Genomic DNA, 21,249 nt, shown 5'->3' with positions numbered 1-21,249 from the left:
AGGGACAGGAGGGCGAACCCACTTATTTTATGCGGAGGGGTGAGCGGTATATACCTGGGGCACTTTTGCTGTAGTTTGCATCGTTTTGGCCTCTTTCTAGCACATCTTTGGGGTGCCGAGAGGGCTGGGGCAGAGTTAGTCGTGTGGTAAGGGTCGTTAAACATATGACAGACTCTGCCCCAGCCCTGCAGATTTGTCAGGGGCAGTGCCTTATTGGGCCTCCCCGCAGATTCCTCTACAGTCCGGCACCCCAAAATCCGGACGCAAACATCTGATGCGGGCATGCATGGTTGTTTCATCACTGACACTACTAGTCTTTCGGGGACGTAAAGCGCCTCTTGTGCTAAAGGTTGTTCAGTTCTACCAACTTCAGCAGAACCAGGTTCTGAAAGCCATTAAGACATCTAACGTGGGTGTGCAACTGACGCGGGCACAATCTCCTTTTGTAGTCACAAACGTAGAATTTACGTGTGCAAAGGCGGGAGCACCAATCCCGGTGTGGCGTAATCTTGCGTAAGAGGAAGTGTGCTGCATGGATGGGGTGTGGACATTCCAGGGCTGGGACAACTTGTAAAGCAGGTGAGCACTGACAAACCTGCAGGATTGCTGGATTGTGGAACCTAATTTCATCAGAGTTCTGGTTCAGTGATGTACCCCTCCCAAAGGTAGGCGTAAACCATTCACCGGGTCGGAATGGGGACGAAATCCCCAAGGGAGATGCTGGTGAAGAAGAATTGGTTTCTTAAATCGGGAGTTGGTGGGGAGGGGGCGGGGGGAGGCGGAAAACATGATTTTCCCGGTGGAGAAAAGTGATAAACATTTTGAAGTGAAAATGCAGTTTTACTAAGCATTTAAACAAGCCTAAACATACATGCTCCCCACTTACAGGTGTGTGCATGTTCATCCTCCCCAGCGTTCAGCTAGAATCTGAATTAAGAAAAAAAAAAAATTACTCTAATCACAGGGATAACTTGTGGGTGTAAATTTGGACTTGAAACCTATTAATAGATCAAGGGTGCTAATATTAGTGCAACCCGGTAGCTACTTAAGTTCATTAGTGGCTTCACAGGTGGAATATGTGGCTGCCACATCAATATAGGGTATCCCTATGGCCGATCATTGCCAATATTCCATTTACCAGTTTTTAATACATTTCAGTTTTCTTGGTTATAAGCAGCTACGGCCAGCCATCCTTGATGTTGACACTTTGTAGGCGACAACGGTTTGCTCAACTGGCTGTGGAATGCGTGGTATCTATTGGGCGTGGAAGGTTTACAAGACCGGCCCCATCAAAACAAAGAAACTTATGGTGGCTTAAAAGGCTTTCCTGGACACAAAGAATTGTTTGACATTCCAGGGACCAGAATAGTCCAAAGTGCTAAGGGCACCTTCCTGCAAGGTGGCTGCCTCTTAACGCTCAAGTCAACTGCAACCCAACACGGAAGTCAACCACCAAGGAGGTATACAAGGCACCACTCTTACGACAGAAGTAAACACAGCATGGTGGGACTTGTAAACAACATGGCCACCAGTACAGCCCTCCTGTTTATTCAGGAGACTCAAGGTTTTAGCACAGAGAGGGCACAGTCCCACCACCACCACAGCATTGACTACTAGTCATCCTGTGCCGCAGGTCGATCAGCCGAGAGCCATCATCTCTTGGACAATGTCCATCAAGAGGTGGGAAGCCTGATTGAGAGCATCAACTCCCCCAACCACCTACATTTTGTTAGGATGCCAATCTGTCCATTGATGGATTGCATAAATGCCTCAATTACAGTATTGGGAAGGTGTGTCCAGCTTGGGTCAAAAAGGTTACTGGCAAGGTATTCCAGATATTCTTCAAAATGAGGACCAAGAGATAATTTGGACTGTTCAAAGTCCACCTTCTTTTACAGATGTCCTCTTGGACTAAGCATCGACCACTCTCTGTAACCATCCCACACTTCGGTACCACCAGGTCTGGAAGAATACAGTCCTTTGATGAAATTACGACATGAGGGCTTTCAGGACAACCCCGCCAACTGTGAGATACGTCAGAATCTCTAACATCACTAAACAGCGCCCCCCCCCCCACCAAAAAAATAAGATATCACTTCAAAACATCCCAGATCTCACTACATACTCTAAATTTACAGGAATCTGATCTGAAGATTAATTTAAATCCTGGATTTAACGCCCCGTGAGGGACTGTTGAGCTGGTATGGGGGTCGGTGGTCCCCCTCTGCAGTGAGTGGCCAACTGACCCCCAAGTTTGTCAGCAGAGGGTTTTCCCCAAACGTACTCCCACTAACAGATCAAGAACATTTTGGAGAAAATTATATGGGGTAGGCTGCCATGTCATGGTGGTCTATTTGTGTTTTTATAATTTCTGAAAAATAAAAAGCAAACGGCCATGAGGTGCATGGGCGTTTCTACCAGTCTGTCAGTGGCAAAGGCGAACCCAATGGGTTATCAGCAAAGGAATAGCTAGAAAATTAAACTACCCCATCGAATGACACCAACCAAGCCAAGCGAGGGGGCTTGGCCACTTGTGTTGATGTGAAAGTGTAGATGTGATGGTGTCAGTGCACAGGTTGATGCATATAACAAGCATCATACATATTTCAAAGCAAAAATCATGTTTTTTTTTGGTGTTTTTTTTTGTGAAGACCAACATGTTTCGGAACCACAATGGTACTTTATCGGGCCTTCATCAGTACCATAAATTGGCATTCATGCATAGAAGGCGAGAGAACACTACAGTGAGTTCATGGACACATCACACACATATGTAACAGAAAAGGCAATAGTTCACATTCCAATCCACATACAGAAATGATGATTAATCTTATTTTGCAACATTCCATTGATTAATGTGGACTTTGGCAACCGTAATTAAACTCTGTAATCAGAGCTCGAAGCCTGCTGCGGTTTAACAATAACCCTGGATCGGAGACACCGGACCTGAACACCACCTGAGGCAGAATCCGTGGTGACCGTGCCTGACTGCACACACAACAGGGCTTACCACCCCTAACGGGGGAGAAGTGCCACGACTTAAAGGGGCAATCTGGCAAGGATGTCGCAAGAAGTCTTTAAAGGCCCCAGCGACGTCATCAAACAAGGCAACAAGCAAGAAGCGTATTGGTTATTTTTGGAGATGCAGGAGTTGGGAAGAGCTATCCTGGGGTTTCCAGTGGCGATTAGACTGACAAACTGAGCTCTACCTCACGGGCAGGACCGGTCTCTGAAAGACCTTACCTTCACGCCCACCCCGGCTCTCTCTGGGAAGTTCTGCTGTGTAGGAGGCTGGACTGGCTTGTAGTGAGTACCTAGGGGTACTTGCACCTTGCACCAGGCCCAGTTATCCCTTATTAGTGTATAGGGTGTCTAGCAGCATAGGCTGATAGATAATGGTAGATTAGCAGAGCAGCTTAGGCTGAACTAGGAGACGAGTGAAGCTCCTACAGTACCACTAGTGTCATATGCACAATATCATAAGAAAACACAATACACAGATATACTAAAAATAAAGGTACGTTATTTTTATGACAATATGCCAAAAGTATCTCAGTGAGTACCCTCAGTATGAGGATAGCAAATATACACAAGATATATGTACACAATACCAAAAATATGCAGTATAGTATTAGAAAACAGTGCAAACAATGTATAGTTACAATAGGATGCAATGGGGACACATAGGGATAGGGGCAACACAACCATATACTCCAAAAGTGGAATGCGAACCACAAATGGACCCCAAACCTATGTGACCTTGTAGAGGGTCGCTGGGACTGTAAGAAAACAGTGAGGGTTAGAAAAATAGCCCACCCCAAGACCCTGAAAAGTGAGTGCAAAGTGCACTAAAGTTCCCCAAAGGACATAGAAGTCGTGATAGGGGAATTCTGCAGGAAAGACACAAACCAGCAATGCAACAACAATGGATTTCCAGTTGAGGGTACCTGTGGAACAAGGGGACCAAGTCCAAAAGTCACAAGCAAGTCGGAGACGGGCAGATGCCCAGGAAATGCCAGCTGTGGGTGCAAAGAAGCTGCTACTGGACAGTAGAAGCTGAGGTTTCTGCAGGAACGACAAGGGCTAGGAACTTCCCCTTTTCAGGACGGATCCCTCACGCCGTGGAGAGTCGTGCAGAAGTGTTTTCCTGAAGAAAGACCGCCAACAAGCCTTGCTAGCTGCAAGTCGTGCAGTTAGCGTTTTTGGATGCTGCTGTGGCCCAGGATGTCGCCAATTGCGTCTGGGGACAGAGGGGGCGTCGAGCAAGACAAGTAGCCCTCTCAGAAGCAGGCAGCACCCGCAGAAGTGCCAGAACAGGCACTACGAAGAGGAGTGAAACGGTGCTCACCCGAAGTCGCACAAAAGGAGTCCCACGTCGCCGGAGGACAACTTAGAAAGTCGTGCAATGCAGGTTAGAATGCCGTGGATCCAGGCTTGGCTGTGCACAAAGGATTTCCGCCGGAAGTGCACAGAGGCCGGAGTAGCTGCAAAAGTTGCAGTTCCCAGCAATGCAGTCTGGCATGGGGAGGCAAGGACTTACCTCCACCAAACTTGGACTGAAGAGTCACTGGACTGTGGGAGTCACTTGGACAGAGTTGCTGGAATCAAGGGACCTCGCTCGTCATGCTGAGAGGAGACCCAGGGTACCGGTGATGCAGTTCTTTGGTGCCTGCAGTAGCAGGGGGACGATTCCGTCGACCCACGGGAGATTTCTTTGGAGCTTCTAGTGCAGAGAGGAGGCAGACTACCCCCACAGCATGCACCACCAGGAAAACAGTCGAGAAGGCGGCAGGATCAGCGTTACAGAGTTGCAGTAGTCGTCTTCGCTACTTTGTTGCAGTTTTGCAGGCTTCCAGCGCGGTCAGCAGTCGATTCCTTGGCAGAAGGTGAAGAGAGAGATGCAGAGGAACTCGGATGAGCTCTTGCATTCGTTATCTAAGGAAATCCCCAAAGCAGAGACCCTAAATAGCCAGAAAAGAGAGTTTGGCTACTTAGGAGAGAAGATAGGCTAGCAACACCTGAAGGAGCCTATCAGAAGGAGTCTCTGACGTCACCTGCTGGCCCTGGCCACTCAGAGCAGTCCAGTGTGCCAGCAGCACCTCTGTTTCCAAGATGGCAGAGGTCTGGAGCACACTGGAGGAGCTCTGGGCACCTCCCAGGGGAGGTGCAGGTCAGAGGAGTGGTCACTCCCCTTCCCTTTGTCCAGTTTTGCGCCAGAGCAGGGCTGAGGGGTCCCTGAACCGGTGTAGACTGGCTTATACAGAAATGGGCACCATCTGTGCCCATGAAAGCATTTCCAGAGGCTGGGGGAGGCTACTCCTCCGCAGCCCTAACACCATTTTCCAAAGGGAGAGGGTGTAACACCCTCTCTCTGAGGAAGTCCTTTGTTCTGCCTTCCTGGGCCAGGCCTGGCTGGACCCCAGGAGGGCAGAAACCTGTCTGAGGGGTTGGCAGCAGCAGCAGTTTGGCAGTACCAGGGTCTGTGCTAGAGACCCGTGGGATCATGGGATTGTGCCAACAATGCCAGGATGGCATAGAGGGGGCAATTCCATGATCTTAGACATGTTACATGGCCATATTCGGGGTTACCATTGTGAAGCTACACATAGGTAGTGACCTATATGTAGTGCACGCGTGTAATGGTGTCCCCGCACTCACAAAGTCCTGGGAATTGGCCCTGAACAATGTGGGGGCACCTTGACTAGTGCCAGGGTGCCCACACACTAAGTAACTTAGCACCCAACCTTTACCAGGTAAAGGTTAGACATATAGGTGACTTATAAGTTACTTAAGTGCAGTGTAAAATGGCTGTGAAATAACGTGGACGTTATTTCACTCAGGCTGCAGTGGCAGGCCTGTGTAAGAATTGTCAGAGCTCCCTATGGGTGGCAAAAGAAATGCTGCAACCCATAGGGATCTCCTGGAACCCCAATACCCTGGGTACCTCAGTACCATATACTAGGGGATTATAAGGGTGTTCCAGTATGCCAATGTAAATTGGTAAAATTGGTCACTAGCCTGTTAGTGACAATTTGTACAGAGAGAGCATAACCACTGAGGTTCTGGTTAGCAGAGCCTCAGTGAGACAGTTAGGCATCACACAGGGAACACATACCTATAGGTCACAACCTTATGAGCACTGGGGTCCTGACTAGCAGGGTCCCAGTGACACATAACAAACATACTGAAAACATAGGGTTTTCACTATGAGCACTGGGCCCTGGCTAGCAGGATCCCAGTGAGACAGTGAAAACACCCTGACATACACTCACAAACAGGCCAAAAGTCGGGGTAACAAGGCTAGAAAGAGGCTACTTTCTCACATGCTGTCAACACCGAAGTCAAACCACTTCACACATTGGCGGGGAAAAGTTACATTTCACCAGTGATGTTTTGCGAAGCGCTTTACAATTCGTAACGGTTTGTGAACTTTGCAACACTTCCCCATAGATAAAATTCTCATAAAAAAATCTTCATGAGGTGTGCAGAGGAAGCAAGTTCTCAAAACATTTTCTGTTAAACATTCTCCCACTATACTCTTTTTGGTTAGGTTATTTTTAGCAAAACTTAACTTTTTCTCAGTTATTTAAAAACAATATAATAGTCAAAGTTTGAGAAGTTTTGAAAAAATACAAACTGTGCAGAGGAACAAATGTACAAGTTTGCCCACAGCTAGCTTACAAACAGTGCTCTCAACATTCAAATGCCAGCACTGTGAGGATGTGGGAGTCCCATACAACGGGGCTGTGGGGCCTTACTGTGCAGGGCACTCACAGATGCTCTCTTGGGTCCAGATCAGCAAAAACTTTGGAAACACTTGAAAATGTTGAAAGTTACTTTGATTCCTATGGCCCGGCTTGGGAAACCAGTTCCGGCAGGACAGAGGTCTAGGGGGCAGAGAGGACACTTCCAGGGCCCAAATAACCCTCCTCCCACTCTACCCCCCTCCCCCCCCCCGTCTCAGGCACCCTGCTGTGGTGTGATAGCTGCACAATCAGGACACTCTGGAGTCTCCAGTTCCAGAGAATGGATTTAGTAAGTCAGGTGAGCATCAGGTCTGTGCTGTGGGTCTGGTTAGGGGAGTCTTGGTCCCACGTCGGCGCCTCACCGAGCTCCACAGATCGAGCCTCCCCGGGGGGGGGGGGGGGGGGGGGGGGGGAGGAGGTGTCACTGCTCCAGGTTACAGCCACATCCTGACAGAAGAATGGAGAATTGGCCACGTTTGGTTCCATTTTTCACTATCACTGGGGGCTCTGAACTCCGTTACTACAAGTAGGGTTCTCATATGGACAGGACTTGGGGTAACGGCCAGAGCTTCCGACTTTGGAGCGGGCAACCAGGTTCGAGTCTCGGCGTCGACTCAACTTCCTGTGATTCTGGGCAAATCATTCAAACTCACCGTGTCCTAAAATTAGAAACTAATCTGACGACGGGTACAGTAACGGGTGCTCACATAAAACGCCGACATAGAATAAAAATAAATAAAAATATATATATATTAAAGACGTCCCTTATCGAACGCTAGTTTGGATTTCAAGACGCGTTAATTCACTAATGGACACCTCAGAGAGACTGTTGGGTACTAACGATGCTGGAGTGGGGCGTCCACTAACAGTAGCTCGTTTAATTGATTTGCTCGCAGCCCCATTTTTACGAAGAATAATGACGGGGCCAATTCAGCCTTCCATCCTTCCTTAGTGATAAAAGTAGCACTGTGAAGTGGGCATGAGTTATCAGCGCTTCTCCGTAGCTTCACTAGCATTCTTTCACTTTACTAATAAAATACAGTGAAAGTACACGTTTTTATTTTTTAAAGTCACATAGTAAAATGAATGCTAAAACCACTGGGAAAATAAATATGTGCTTTTTTTTCGTAATATTGCCCTTCACACATTGGGGCTGGAGACTGGCTGGAGATACATTTTTAACTCCTTTTCTTCCGCTGACCAAAATTGATCCATATTGATTTTTCAAGATTTGGATACACCAATTAAACTACTTTTTAACTGAAGTGTCCCATTCCAATCTTAAAACACTGGTAACCTGCAGTGCCAGATTAAACCTTATGGTGGCCCCTAAGCAGTAGAATTTTTTAGGACCTGGGGGCCCCCTCGCAAATTATCTGCTAATATGTTTTTAATATTACCAGACAATAATTTAGGGTGCCGACATTCTGGGGCTACAAAAGAGCAATCACAAAAAATATTTACGCCTTGTTCAAGAAAATTAAAACATTCTTAAGTCTCAACCGAAAACTAGAAAAAGTGCCTGAACAAGAGAGATTCATTCTGTTACAGTAAAAAGTAGATGTTGAAGTTGATCAAACTTCATTATAACTCAGAAAAGCTGACTTACTAATGCAGACAACTGTTCTCGAAGTTTCTACTCATGAATATTCTACTAGAGTCTGGAGTCGGAGGGAACTTGCAACACACTAACCCACAAAATCTTTCATTTCTGGAGGATAGTCACTACATTTTACAGAGTACCCCAAACAATTTCATAATGTGTAAGACAGAAAGGGAAGGATTTCCGACCCAAAAAGGTGGTTTTGAAAATGTCTAATTGTGATACCAATTAAAAATCGAATTATTTAACCATACTTTTTAATTCAAGTTAACTCATCTGTGTCAATACATTTATATAAAAAATAAAATATTTTTATTTACAAATTCTTTACTATTAATATTATTAGGTTATTTTCACTGTTTTGACTCTCGATAATTTACTTTACCACTAGAGGCACTACTATTTAATAGGTTAAAAAAAAAAAAAAATCAATCAAACAGTGATAGCATTACAACATACACATTTAAATTTCCTGCTTTAAAAACAGACCCAAAATGGCAGTCGTTTGCAGTACTCTGTAAAATGTAGCGACTTGGAGGTTTCTCGTGCACGTGCTCTAGTGGGATAACATCGAACTAAGAAGTATGCATGTCGGCCGCTACATGGAGGGGACCATCACTACTGTACACTACACGTACATAGTTTGCACCAAATCCTTTTTACAAGCTGACAGAAGCGGACTTTTGAAGAGAAACTTATGTGAACCTGATGTCTATGATTTATGTACTTTAAGTTGTTAATGGATACATCACATTAATACAGTATTTTCTCTATAGAGTCTTTAATGTAAAGTTTGATTCTTTGAGTTGATACTATTTTCTCTATTTTGGAAACAATTTAAGAAAGCTTGATCATAATTTGCTTTCAAGAACAAATAAATATTATTTTGATCCGTTGTCGCAGGGCCTCTAAAAGAGGTGGACCCCATAGACCGGTACTTACTTTGCCTATTTGGTAATCCGGAACTGGTAACCTGCATGTTAAATGAACTGTGATGTTAGTGTCAGTGGGTGAATTCACTGGCTGCTCTCTAAGTCGCCTCACAGGTGAAACCGGTCCAGGGTGACAAGCTAGTGCACCTCCAGTCAACAGATTTATCCAAGCACCCGCACCCCCACACCGGAACAGATACCACGGGCACAGGGTCTTTGCACATTTGTTCAGTTTCAGCGCTGAAAAGTCGACAAGGTATATATTGCCTGCATGCTCGCAAATGGCAAATTGTGCTATTTTATTTTCATTCAAGGGAAACAATGAATAATTGGCCATTTGTGCAAAGTGAGGTGTACAGAGTGTGGCATGGAAGCACACAAGAGTAGGGTTTAGGAGACCCCAAGCACAGAACTGAAATTCTTGTGTGTCCTGGAAAGCGCAGGTCAGTTGTGTCCACCGACCAGAATCCACTCATATTGGCGACCACTCGTCACTTCTCCATCTTGGAGATGTGCGCTCGTCGCCATCATAGAGAGAACATTGACTATTTTCTTCTGCAGAACCAGTGAACAGTTCTTGTTCAAGTGTCTGTCATGCCCAGGCACAGCCTTTGTGTAAAGTGATGTTTCTCACATCAAGGAGCAGGAGGCAGAACATGGCCTCAATGAAGCGAGATATCTCCACACCTCGACCTTCCTGAAGCAGCAATCGGGGACAGATGAAGGGCAGGCCTGGCCAAGAAACGTCCTCACCTTGAACAACAGAACCACCCAACCCCACCCAGATAATCCACAATGACAGTGCTCAGGAAGAGTTATTCCGCAACCCCTTGCTAACAAAGTCTTCATGAAGTTTCTCAAGGTATCCCGGTCTCCACCTTCTCAAATCAGTGTCTAGATCTGCACCCTCCACCCACAGGAAAGGCGGCAATACATTTCCATTGTGTGCCGAGACTGCCCTCACCCTCCTCATGTGCCATGGTAAACCAGCGGTGCCCAAATGGGTCCACTTTGCGTTTGTAAATAATGCACAGAGACAACTAAACAGCAGAAGGCATCGGCCTCTACACAACCGACCCCGAGCTGATCAGCTGCCCTGGCGGAAGTGGTCGTCTTGTGGTAGTCGAAGTCCAGTGGTAGCTGGGCAGCACATCTACTGTTGGTCTGAATCCATTGCCCGTCCTGAAAACAGTTACTAGGGCACTCTGTCCAGAGAGGGTTGCATGGCCTTTTAAAAGGCCTCCTCCGTATTTCTAAAACCCTGCGAGTCAAACAGACCTGAACTTAAAAGTTCTGACTGTCCCTCCTTTTTCCGCCGTCCTATCCCTGCATGCCTCCTTTCTCAGTCGCGTTTGCCTTAATCGCCATTACAGCAGCTCCTCAATCTACTCGCATGTCCTTTCGAAGATTACAACAAACTGCTTTGTATGTAACACCCTTACTGCACCTCCAGCTTACGTATTAATTCCATCAATCCGCGTGAACGCACACACCTACTAATGACCACAACCAACCCAGAGTAATCTAATGTACCACAAAGAAACTGGAGTACAGGCATGGTTTCCTTGAGAGCTTAAGGTTCATCTGAATAGCCAATGAAATCTGTCCTAACCACTAACTTCACCTTCCCGGAGAAGCGTGCTGCCGGAGTAGCGCACTGAACGCTTCAACGCCTCATCGGGGCAGTCAGCGCTATATAAGGGACTCAACCTAAGAAGCCAGAGACGCGTTCTCCATTGCACTGCATTGGGGGTCTGCATGCAGGGGGTAAGGACATGGTCGGTGGGATGGAGCCCTGCTGGAACCCCGCTCTGCATTCGATTGTAGCGGCCCCTCTCCTCCAGCCACGCCAACACCTCCTTCACAACCACAGTGTAGGAAAGTACCATCTTGCCTGGCATGTTACCCCCAATTTTCACTGTATATATGTTGTTTTAGTTGTATGTGTCACTGGGACCCTGCCAGCCAGGGCCCCAGTGCTCATAAGTGTGCCCTCTATGTGTTCCCTGTGTGATGACTAACTGTCTCACTGAGGCTCTGCTAATCAGAACCTCAGTGGTTATGCTCTCTAATTTCTTTCAAATTGTCACTAACAGGCTAGTGACCAATTTTACCAATTTAGATTGGCTTACTGGAACACCCTTATAATTCCCTAGTATATGGTACTGAGGTACCCAGGGTATTGGGGTTCCAGGAGATCCCTATGGGCTGCAGCATTTCTTTTGCCACCCATAGGGAGCTCTGACAATTCTTACACAGGCCTGCCACTGCAGCCCGAGTGAAATAACGTGGACGTTATTTCACAGCCATTTTACACTGCACTTACGTAACTTATAAGACACCTATATGTCTAACCTTTACCTGGTAAAGGTTGGGTGCTAAGTTACTTAGTGTGAGGGCACCCTGGCACTAGCCAAGGTGCCCTCACATTGTTCAGGGCCAATTCCCCGGACTTTGTGAGTGCGGGGACACCATTACACGCGTGCACTACATATAGGTCACTACCTATCTGTGGCTTCACAATGGTAACTCCGAATATGGCCATGTAACATGTCTATGATCATGGAATTGCCCCCTCTATACCATCCTGGCATAGTTGGCACAATCCCATGATCCCAGTGGTCTGTAGCACAGACCCTGGTACTGCCAAACTGCCTTTCCCGGGGTTCCACTGCAGCTGCTGCTGCTGCCAGCCCCTCAGACAGGCTTCTGCCCTCCTGGGGTCCAGCCAGGCCTGGCCCAGGATGGCAGAACAAAGGACTTCCTCTGAGAGAGGATGTTACACCCTCTCCCTTTGGAAAATGGTGTGAAGGCAGGGGAGGAGTAGCCTCCCCCAGCCTCTGGAAATGCTTTCATGGGCACACATGGTGCCCATTTCTGCATAAGCCAGTCTACACCGGTTCAGGGACCCCTTAGCCCTGCTCTGGCACGAAACTGGACAAAGGAAAGGGGAGCGACCACTCCCCTGACCTGTACCTCCCCTGGGAGGTACCCAGAGCTCCTCCAGTGTGCTCCAGACCTCTGCCATCTTGGAAACAGAGGTGCTGCTGGCACACTGGACTGCTCTGAGTGGCCAGTGCCATCAGGTGATGTCAGAGACTCCTTCTGATAGGCTCCTTCAGGTGTTGCTAGCCTATCCTCTCTCCTAGGTAGCCAAACCCTCTTTTCTGGCTATTTAGGGTCTCGGTCTCTTGGGATTCCTTAGATAACGAATGCAAGAGCTCATCTGCATCTCTCTCTTCACCTTCTGCCAAGGAATCGACTGCTGACCGTGCTGGAAGCCTGCAAAACTGCAACAAAGTAGCGAAGACGACTACTGCAACTCTGTAACGCTGATCCTGCCGCCTTCTCGACTGTTTTCCTGGTGGTGCATGCTGTGGGGGTAGTCTGCCTCCTCGCTGCACTAGAAGCTCCGAAGAAATCTCCCGTGGGTCGACGGAATCGTCCCCCTGCAACCGCAGGCACCAAAGAACTGCATCACCGGTACCTTGGGCCTCCTCTCAGCCCGACGAGCGAGGTCCCTTGAATCCAGCAACTCTGTCCAAGTGACTCCCACAGTCCAGTGACTCTTCAGTCCAAGTTTGGTGGAGGTAAGTCCTTGCCTCCCCACGCCAGACTGCATTGCTGGGAACCGCGACTTTTGCAGCTACTCCGGCCTCCGTGCACTTCCGGCAGAAATCCTTTGTGCACAGTCCAGCCTGGGTCCACAGCACTCTAACCTGCATTGCACGACCTCCTAAGTTGTTCTCCGGCGACGTGGGACTCCTTTGTGCGACTTTGGGTGAGCACCGTTTCACGCATCCTTGTAGTGCCTGTTTCTGGCACTTCTGCAGGTGCTGCCTGCTGCTGAGAGGGCTCCTTGTCTTGCTCGACGCCCCCTCTATCCCCTGACGCAATTGGCAACATCCTGGTCCCTCCTGGGCCACAGCAGCATCCAAAAATACTAACCGCACGATTTGCAGCTAGCAAGGCTTGTTGGCGGTCTTTCGGCGGGAAAACACTTCTGCACGACTCTCCACGGCGTGAGGGATCTGTCCTCCAAAGGGGAAGTCTCTAGCCCTTGTCGTTCTTGCAGAAACCTACGCTTCTACTGTCCAGTAGCAGCTTCTTGGCACCCACAGCTGGCATTTCCTGGGCATCTGCCCATCTCCGACTTGCTTGTGACTTTTGGTCTTGGTCCCCTTGTTCCACAGGTACCCACGACTGGAAATCCATCGTTGTTGCATTGTTGGTTTGTGTCTTTCCTGCAGAATTCCCCTATCACGACTTCTATGTCCTTTGGGGAACTTTAGTGCACTTTGCACTCACTTTTCAGGGTCTTGGGGTGGGCTATTTTTCTAACCCTTACTATTTTCTAATAGTCCCAGCGACCCTCTACAAGGTCACATAGGTTTGGGGTCCATTCGTGGTTCGCATTCCACTTTTGGAGTATAGGGTTTGTGTTGCCCCTATCCCTATGTGTCTCCATTGCATCCTATTGTAACTATACATTGTTTGCACTGTTTTCTAATACTATTACTGCATATTTTGGTATTGTGTACATATATCTTGTGTATATTTGCTATCCTCATACTGAGGGTACTCACTGAGATACTTTTGGCATATTGTCATAAAAATAAAGTACCTTTATTTTTAGTATATCTGTGTATTGTGTTTTCTTATGATATTGTGCATATGACACTAGTGGTACTGTGGGAGCTTCACTCGTCTCCTAGTTCAGCCTAAGCTGCTCTGCTAAGCTACCATTATCTATCAGCCTAAGCTGCTAGACACCCTATACACTAATAAGGGATAACTGGGCCTGGTGCAAGGTGTAAGTACCCCTAGGTACTCACTACAAGCCAGTCCAGCCTCCTACACACAGCACAAACTGGACTTTCAAAAGCGTAGCCGCTGCAGTGGCAATTACAGCTTTTTTCTTTCACTTCCCAGCTAGTGCCAGAGGGACATTACCTTGTTCGCATCAGTGCCCAGGTCACCCTTACTATGCCCCTTTTGGCTTTATTTATAATTGACAACGTCACCCAACTATCACACCACTTAAACCTTTCTCTTTTTTCAGTGAATTTCTAGGATGGTTTTAAATGTAAAGTACACAAGCCCCATGGGCTGCCAAGCCCCTAGGTTACATACCCCATTTTTTAAAATTCATGTTCCCCAACCCTTTGGGGCTCCCCTAGAGCTCTTGCGGGATTGTGGTGACCCCCACAAAACTTTTTTTTTTTCCCCCATTTTGGGCCTGGGGGACAATTCCTGCTCCCGGGTGTCAGCATGTCATACTAACTCTACCCTGCCCCTCTGTAAGGCATTTTTTCAGGGGACTGAGCTCCCAAGGACTGTAATGGCCACCAACAACATTTTTCCATGTTCATGTTTTGACCAGAAAATCAGAGAGCTTGCTCCAAAATAGCCCCCTTAGCCAATCAGAAGGCTTGAATTTTTGCATTTCATCCAAACTATCAATATATTTATACCTTTTGAACACTAATTTATCCAGTTCTACTGAATTAATTTATACCGCACCACAAAAAGCACACTTTCTGCGTAAAGATCTAGTGTTCTATCAAACCTGGTGTAATTCCATTCAGCCGTTGTGACTCTAGCTCGGTCTAAAAATCCCTATGGAAACTGCATGAGAAAATTGCATTTTGGGACCTCCTTTTTCTCGCCTGCTCGACAGATCACCCTGAAACAGCAGAGGAGGAGGAGCGTTTTTGGAAAGTTCAGTGAAGATTCATCAGAAGGCAACAAAGTTATTAGCAAACAAGACTTGCCTATTTATATTACACAGTGGTGGGCGCCCTGTGTAATAAAATATGCACCCCCGAAATAAGGGCATCCCGGTGCCAAATAAAGGTAATTCCTAACAGGATATCAAAACTGAATCGATAACCCGCATGGCGAGAGAACGTCTGTGGATGATATATGGGACGTGTGTGATGAAAGGCATGATGAACCAGGAGCAAGAATTAAAGAAAAGCATGATGGGATGCCAAGAGTATTGTTGATGCTCTGGGCTTAGTGTTACTACAGCTTTTAGGCGCTGTGGACGCTTTGGGGAGACATTTTACTGAGAGTTTGTTGTAGTGAGGCCTCTGGTATTGAGTTGTGTGAAACAGCTGAAGAAAGGTGTAAATGTGCCTGTGCTGCCTTCAGCGTGTTTGAAAGTGGGGATCTTGGCAGTCGCCGTCTGTGTCAGTCGCTGCAGGTGCTGGGCACAGGGCCTTATTTGTCATCCATAGACACTGATCTGAAGCAAGAGAGAGAGAAAGGAAGCAAAGGGATAAACAAATGAAGAGAAAAATAAGAAAATAGTGACAAAAGGGAAAATCGTGGATAAAAACATGCCTGCAAGAGTGAGATGAAAAGAGGACGTGCAGGGTGGAGGAAGAGAGAGACATGAGATGGAATCAAGACCAGGCAGCCTTGGTATTCATGGGATAAAGAGACAGGAAGTGGAGGAAGAAAGAGGCACGAGATGGAATCAAGACCAGGCAGCCTTGGTATTCATGAGATGGAGACAGGAAGTGCAGGGTGGAGGAAGAAAGAGGCATGAGATGGAATCAAGACCAGACAGCATTGGTATTCATGAGATGAAGAGACAGGAAGTGGAGGAAGAAAGAGGCATGAGATGGAATCAAGACCAGACAGCCTCGCTATTCATGAGATGAAGAGGACAGGAAGTAGAGGAAGAAAGAGGCATGAGATGGAATCAAGACCAGGCAGCCTCGGTATTCATGAGATGAAGAGACAGGAAGTGGAGGAAGAAAGAGGCATGAGATGGAATCAAGACCAGGCAGCCTTGGTATTCATGAGATGAAGAGACAGGAAGTGCAGGGTGGAGGAAGAGAGAGACATGAGATGGAATCAAGACCAGGCAGCCTTGGTATTCATGGGATAAAGAGACAGGAAGTGGAGGAAGAAAGAGGCATGAGATGGAATCAAGACCAGGCAGCCTTGGTATTCATGAGATGGAGACAGGAAGTGCAGGGTGGAGGAAGAAAGAGGCATGAGATGGAATCAAGACCAGACAGCATTGGTATTCATGAGATGAAGAGACAGGAAGTGGAGGAAGAAAGAGGCATGAGATGGAATCAAGACCAGACAGCCTCGCTATTCATGAGATGAAGAGGACAGGAAGTAGAGGAAGAAAGAGGCATGAGATGGAATCAAGACCAGGCAGCCTCGGTATTCATGAGATGAAGAGACAGGAAGTGGAGGAAGAAAGAGGCATGAGATGGAATCAAGACCAGGCAGCCTTGGTATTCATGAGATGAAGAGACAGGAAGTGCAGGGTGGAGGAAGAGAGGCGTTAAATGGAATCAAGACCAGACAGCCTCGGTATTCATGAGATGAAGAGACAGGAAGTGTAGGAAGAAAGAGGCATGAGATGGAATCAAGACCAGGCAGCCTTGGTATTCATGAGATGAAGAGACAGGAAGTGTGGGGGGGGGTGGAAGAAAGAAGTATGAGATGGAATCAAGACCAGGCAGCCTCGGTATTCAGCATTCACAAAGAATCTCTCATGCGTTTATTTTTATTTTTAAACTAAGCATTCGATCTAGGCAGAGTCTGATCTTCTCCAAGAAACCTGGGTGATGAGAGGGTGGGCTAAGCCTTTAAAAACCTCACAGCTTGGACACGATCCTATTCATACAAGGTACAGGCAGCCCAGGCCGGAGGATTTGCACCGAATTGTACCTGGCCACTATTTTGGAAAATATGGAATCCAGTTTAAAAAGTGGGTGGGTTTCTTAGCTCCGCCCTTGTTGGCAAGTACCACTTTCCAAAGCATGCGGTCGGACTAGGTATACCAGCGAGTTCTCCAGTTCCACTGTGGCGCTCAAGGAGTATGAAGACCAGTTCACACTCACCAAGAGGAAGGGTTGGACCAGAAACACCATAAGGCTACCTCCCACACCCACCTCACTTCTCCCCACCTTCGTTTACACCCGATGCTCTACTCAGTCAACAACTCCGTCACTGGTCTTATCTTGTAATGTAAAGGTTATCCACGTCACACAGGTTGTAAGGTTTCTAGAATATGTGCTGCTTCCTTGAAGATGAGCATCTGGTCAGTGTGTGATAACCAATGTACAGTAAGTGCCACCAGATATTGTACTTGCCCTTTAGACCAGGAACTAAATATATTTTAGGGCGAATAAATAAAACATAGTAAACATCCTTCCAGGAAGCTCTGAAGTCTGGAGGTGGAATGGTTGACAGAGGTCACCTGGAGAATTATTTTCAAGTTCTGGCTAACGCAGTCATTGTATTCTGGGGGTTGTAGCCTTGGAGCAGGCCAACTGAACTTATCTGAAACCAGTAAATTAGAAAAGGAAAGCCTGTGGCCCTGAAAGCTGTGCCCCCCTGACATTGGATCACCTGGTAACCCCATGAGTAGGGTAAGTAGCAAAAACATGGGCATGCAGTCAAGACTTGATGTTTTGCCAAATAAGCTGGCACGGCCAGATTTTGTGCTCCACATCCATAAGCCATTTTATGAAGAGCAAATAGCGGGTGAGTTTTTGTGAAGCAAGCTGGAACTAAACATTCGTACATCTTAGTGTTTTGGGGTGGCAACTTCTGGTATGAAGACTTGGGGCCCGATTTAGAACTCGGCGGATGGGTAACTCCCTCACAACAGTGACGGATATCCAGTCTGCGAAAATGTAAATCCTACAGAACATAATGGGTTTTCGATTTTGGTGGATAGGATCTCGGTTACCGTTGTGATGGAGTAACCCGTCCGTCAAGTTCTAAATCAGGCCCTTAATAATGTACAGCTTCCATACTGTACGAAAACATTTCCAAATGATCAAATTACTAAGGAAGGGTGGGCTAAGGATGTGATAAGACTGGAGGGGGGCATAAGTACAGCAACATGTCCACGAGTAGTAGTCAATAATAAGGGGTTCTGAGTAACATCACAGACGTTAAAAGGGGGGAGCGCGTGCCCTCTATGATGCCACTTGGGACAATGGTGCAGAAAACGTCTGGTTTGAAAATATATGCATTCACAATGTTACGTATGTGTCCTGACATAGCTATCAGTAACACACTTTTTGTATGATATAGATGCATCAGGTATACTAAACTATTTGTTCTCACACCCTTTCAGGCTTAAAGTGCTGCATAAATTATGCAAAGAAGGAAGCAGGGAACTCTGGGTAGGTCCCAAGTTTAGGTGCAGAACTATTTGTTAAGTTGTGATGCTTTTCTAATGTGTCATATTGCTTTTGTATAGCGCCAACCACAATTGTAAGACATTGCAACATCCGGTGCTCTTTCGTGCAGATCAGGGAAGGCAATTCTTTAAAGCAGAGGAACTATCATTTATGTTTATGTTGCTATTTGGTTGTGTTTGGAAGGTGGAAAACGTGTTCCTTGTTAAGTTCAAAACTGACTTGTGTGAGTTAGTGTGAAAGTACAGCGAGTTTGATCTTGCAACACTTTGGTTTTATGGTGTCCTGAATGGCATTTTCATTTTCTAACTATCTCAATTGGAGGTTTGATTGTCCATTTCTCGGCTCCAGGATGACATTGTCTGTAGAACTTTACAATCCGGATCACTCTTGTGAGCTTCTGAGTGTTGGCTTCATGCTACTGTTTATCATGACAGGTAATGGCTCTGGAGAGTTATGTGCATGTAGGTGAAAGGGTTCTGTCTGGCATGTGCTGTACCTGTGTGACTATTTACAGGAGGGATTGTGGTGTGGTGGTGGTCTTGAGTGTATCATGAGGATGGATGTCCGAAGGCCAAACATGGTGCATTGGAAGGGGTGCTCAATACACGTGGTAAGGACAGTCTACAAAGTACTTATTGAGAGTATGTGTGGTGCGTCAGGTAAATGAATTAATGAATATGCATTTTGTATCGAGTAATGCCACCAGTAAGGTGCCCTGACCTGGTACGGCCATGTGAGAATTCCTATCCCCTAAACCAAAGATGCTTCCTCCTGGAGTAGCCTCCTACTTTGCTTCATAAAAGCATTAATTCGCTCCCATCTTTACTAAGTACCCGACCATATCAGACTCAAAAATACTGTTTGGACTGAGTTCCCGTAAATCTAGGACCTCAACCCTTCACCAGTTACCACCAGTGTAGTGCCACATTTCCAGGGTCTGTGTTACTCAAGAGCAGTTAGACAATCCTTGTAACAAGTATTGCTTCTCTACTTGGAGACAAAGGGACCAGTTACTAGTGGGATCTCACCCAATCAGCAACTACCTTTTTTTTTAGCCTTGGCTTTCGACTAGAAGCAAAGTCGAGCATTCTCATGGAGCGTGGTGTGGTGCAGAAGGGACTAGTTCGGAGAGCACAAATGTCACTTGCAATAAATACAATGTCCAAGTAGTGTTATGTCTTTAGCAAAAATATACCTTCATTAGTAAGCAAATATGCTCAGTAACTTACAAAAATTCTAAGCACGATTGCTATGGACTCTATAATTAGAGACCGATAAGGTGCCGTCGACACCATGCCACAGAATAAAGTTTCTCTGTGCCCACATGTTCCAGTGGATCCTATTCCCAACCACAGATCAGGAGGAAAACTGGATTGCTTTGACCATCCGTAATTCAAAGTAACATGGAGAGAGCGGGCAACAAGGCTGTGATAGAGCCTAGTAATAGAATCAGGAAGAAATGCATGCAGTGGAGCATTTAAGAGTACTGACCTGGGAAACATCCATGAATGCCACCCACAGAAGCTCAAAACAGATGTGTGGGTGGTGGACAACCAGCACTAAGCACAGGGTTGTTTAATCTCCTGCCACCCAGCCAGCATTCCCGAGGATCAACCCAATTTGATCAATTCACCAATCGGAGATCCCATAAGACCTGCAGCCAGGGGTGGCTCCTCCATAAGGTCGGCGGAGCGTTGCCCCCCACCCATCCAACTGTGTTTACGATCGTTTTTTGGGGGGGAAGGGCCGGGGCCACGGGGGTCGCGATCACAGAGGGGGGATGTTGTGCACTCCCCCTCAGAGTACATGTGTATTTGATCGGCCATCTCGGGCCACACATGCACACAGTTGCTGGGCTGGAGAAAGCCGGCACAGGCTCCCAGTCTGCCTCCGAGCGCCCTGGCTGGGCGCTCCCAGCCAATCCGGACGCTGCTTTGAGCAGTGTCAGGATTGGCCGCAGGGCAGGCTGGGGACCTGTGCCTGTAGTCGACGAGGGACAGAGTGGAGCGGCACGCAGCGGAGGAGGTAAGTGTGCCGCCCCTTCAGCTTAGCGCGAGCCGCGACTGGCTGCAGCAAGTGGACAGCGAAAGTGGCCATTGCAGGTTGCCATAAGACTGCGGCACCTCACACCACGACCCTCACTCATGGGTAAACACATACACAAAGAGCAGCTGCCACTACTAGCTCAGATCAGTCCTTCACAACAATATGCTAATCTCAATTACCCAGCTCCACCAATCGGAGGATATCCTCGGTCTGATCCAAACTTCCATCTATAACCCTTGAGCATGGGGAAACCAAAATGATGCACTTTGAAATTTGTTCTCAAAAATCTCTCTCTCTCTCTATATATATCTATATATAATTTTTTTTTTTTTTAAAGAGTCAACTGAAACTAAATTCGAAGTAAAGTACTTGAATTTAAAAAGTAAACAAAAAAAATGGGCATTTTGGTACCAGCTGCAAAATGCATTATTGTATCCAAAATGGACTCAACAATGCAGCGTCTGCTAAAATATGGCACCATATAGAAAAACTCAGCCACTTGGATGCATTTAGAACTGTGATAGAGTTTCTCACACATCTTCTCAGTCATTAGTAAAGTACACTGCAAATTCTGGATGTTTATTATTCTGAAAATTGCATGCAGGAAGATTGTACCAGAGACACATGCTCTGTATTTATATTTTTAATTATGTGTTCCTTAGCAGCAACCTTAGGAAACCAACATGGTAGAACCCAAAACTATTTATGTAGTAAATTCTTCCATAAAATCACAA

At 46.8% G+C, this 21,249-nt stretch overlaps 1 protein-coding gene across 1 annotated transcript in view; it reads right to left on the bottom strand.

The window, feature by feature from the left end:
• LOC138267388 (beta-1,4-galactosyltransferase 1-like) overlaps positions 1-21,249 on the bottom strand; it is a 167,564-nt gene that overhangs the window by 134,400 nt on the left and 11,915 nt on the right. The gene's annotated exons all lie outside the window — the stretch shown is intronic.

Source organism: Pleurodeles waltl, chromosome 12 (genome assembly GCF_031143425.1).
Source record: "Pleurodeles waltl isolate 20211129_DDA chromosome 12, aPleWal1.hap1.20221129, whole genome shotgun sequence".
NCBI lineage: Eukaryota > Metazoa > Chordata > Amphibia > Caudata > Salamandridae > Pleurodeles > Pleurodeles waltl.
Note: the sequence above shows the minus strand (reverse complement) of the source record. Positions and strands in the feature narration are given on the sequence as shown.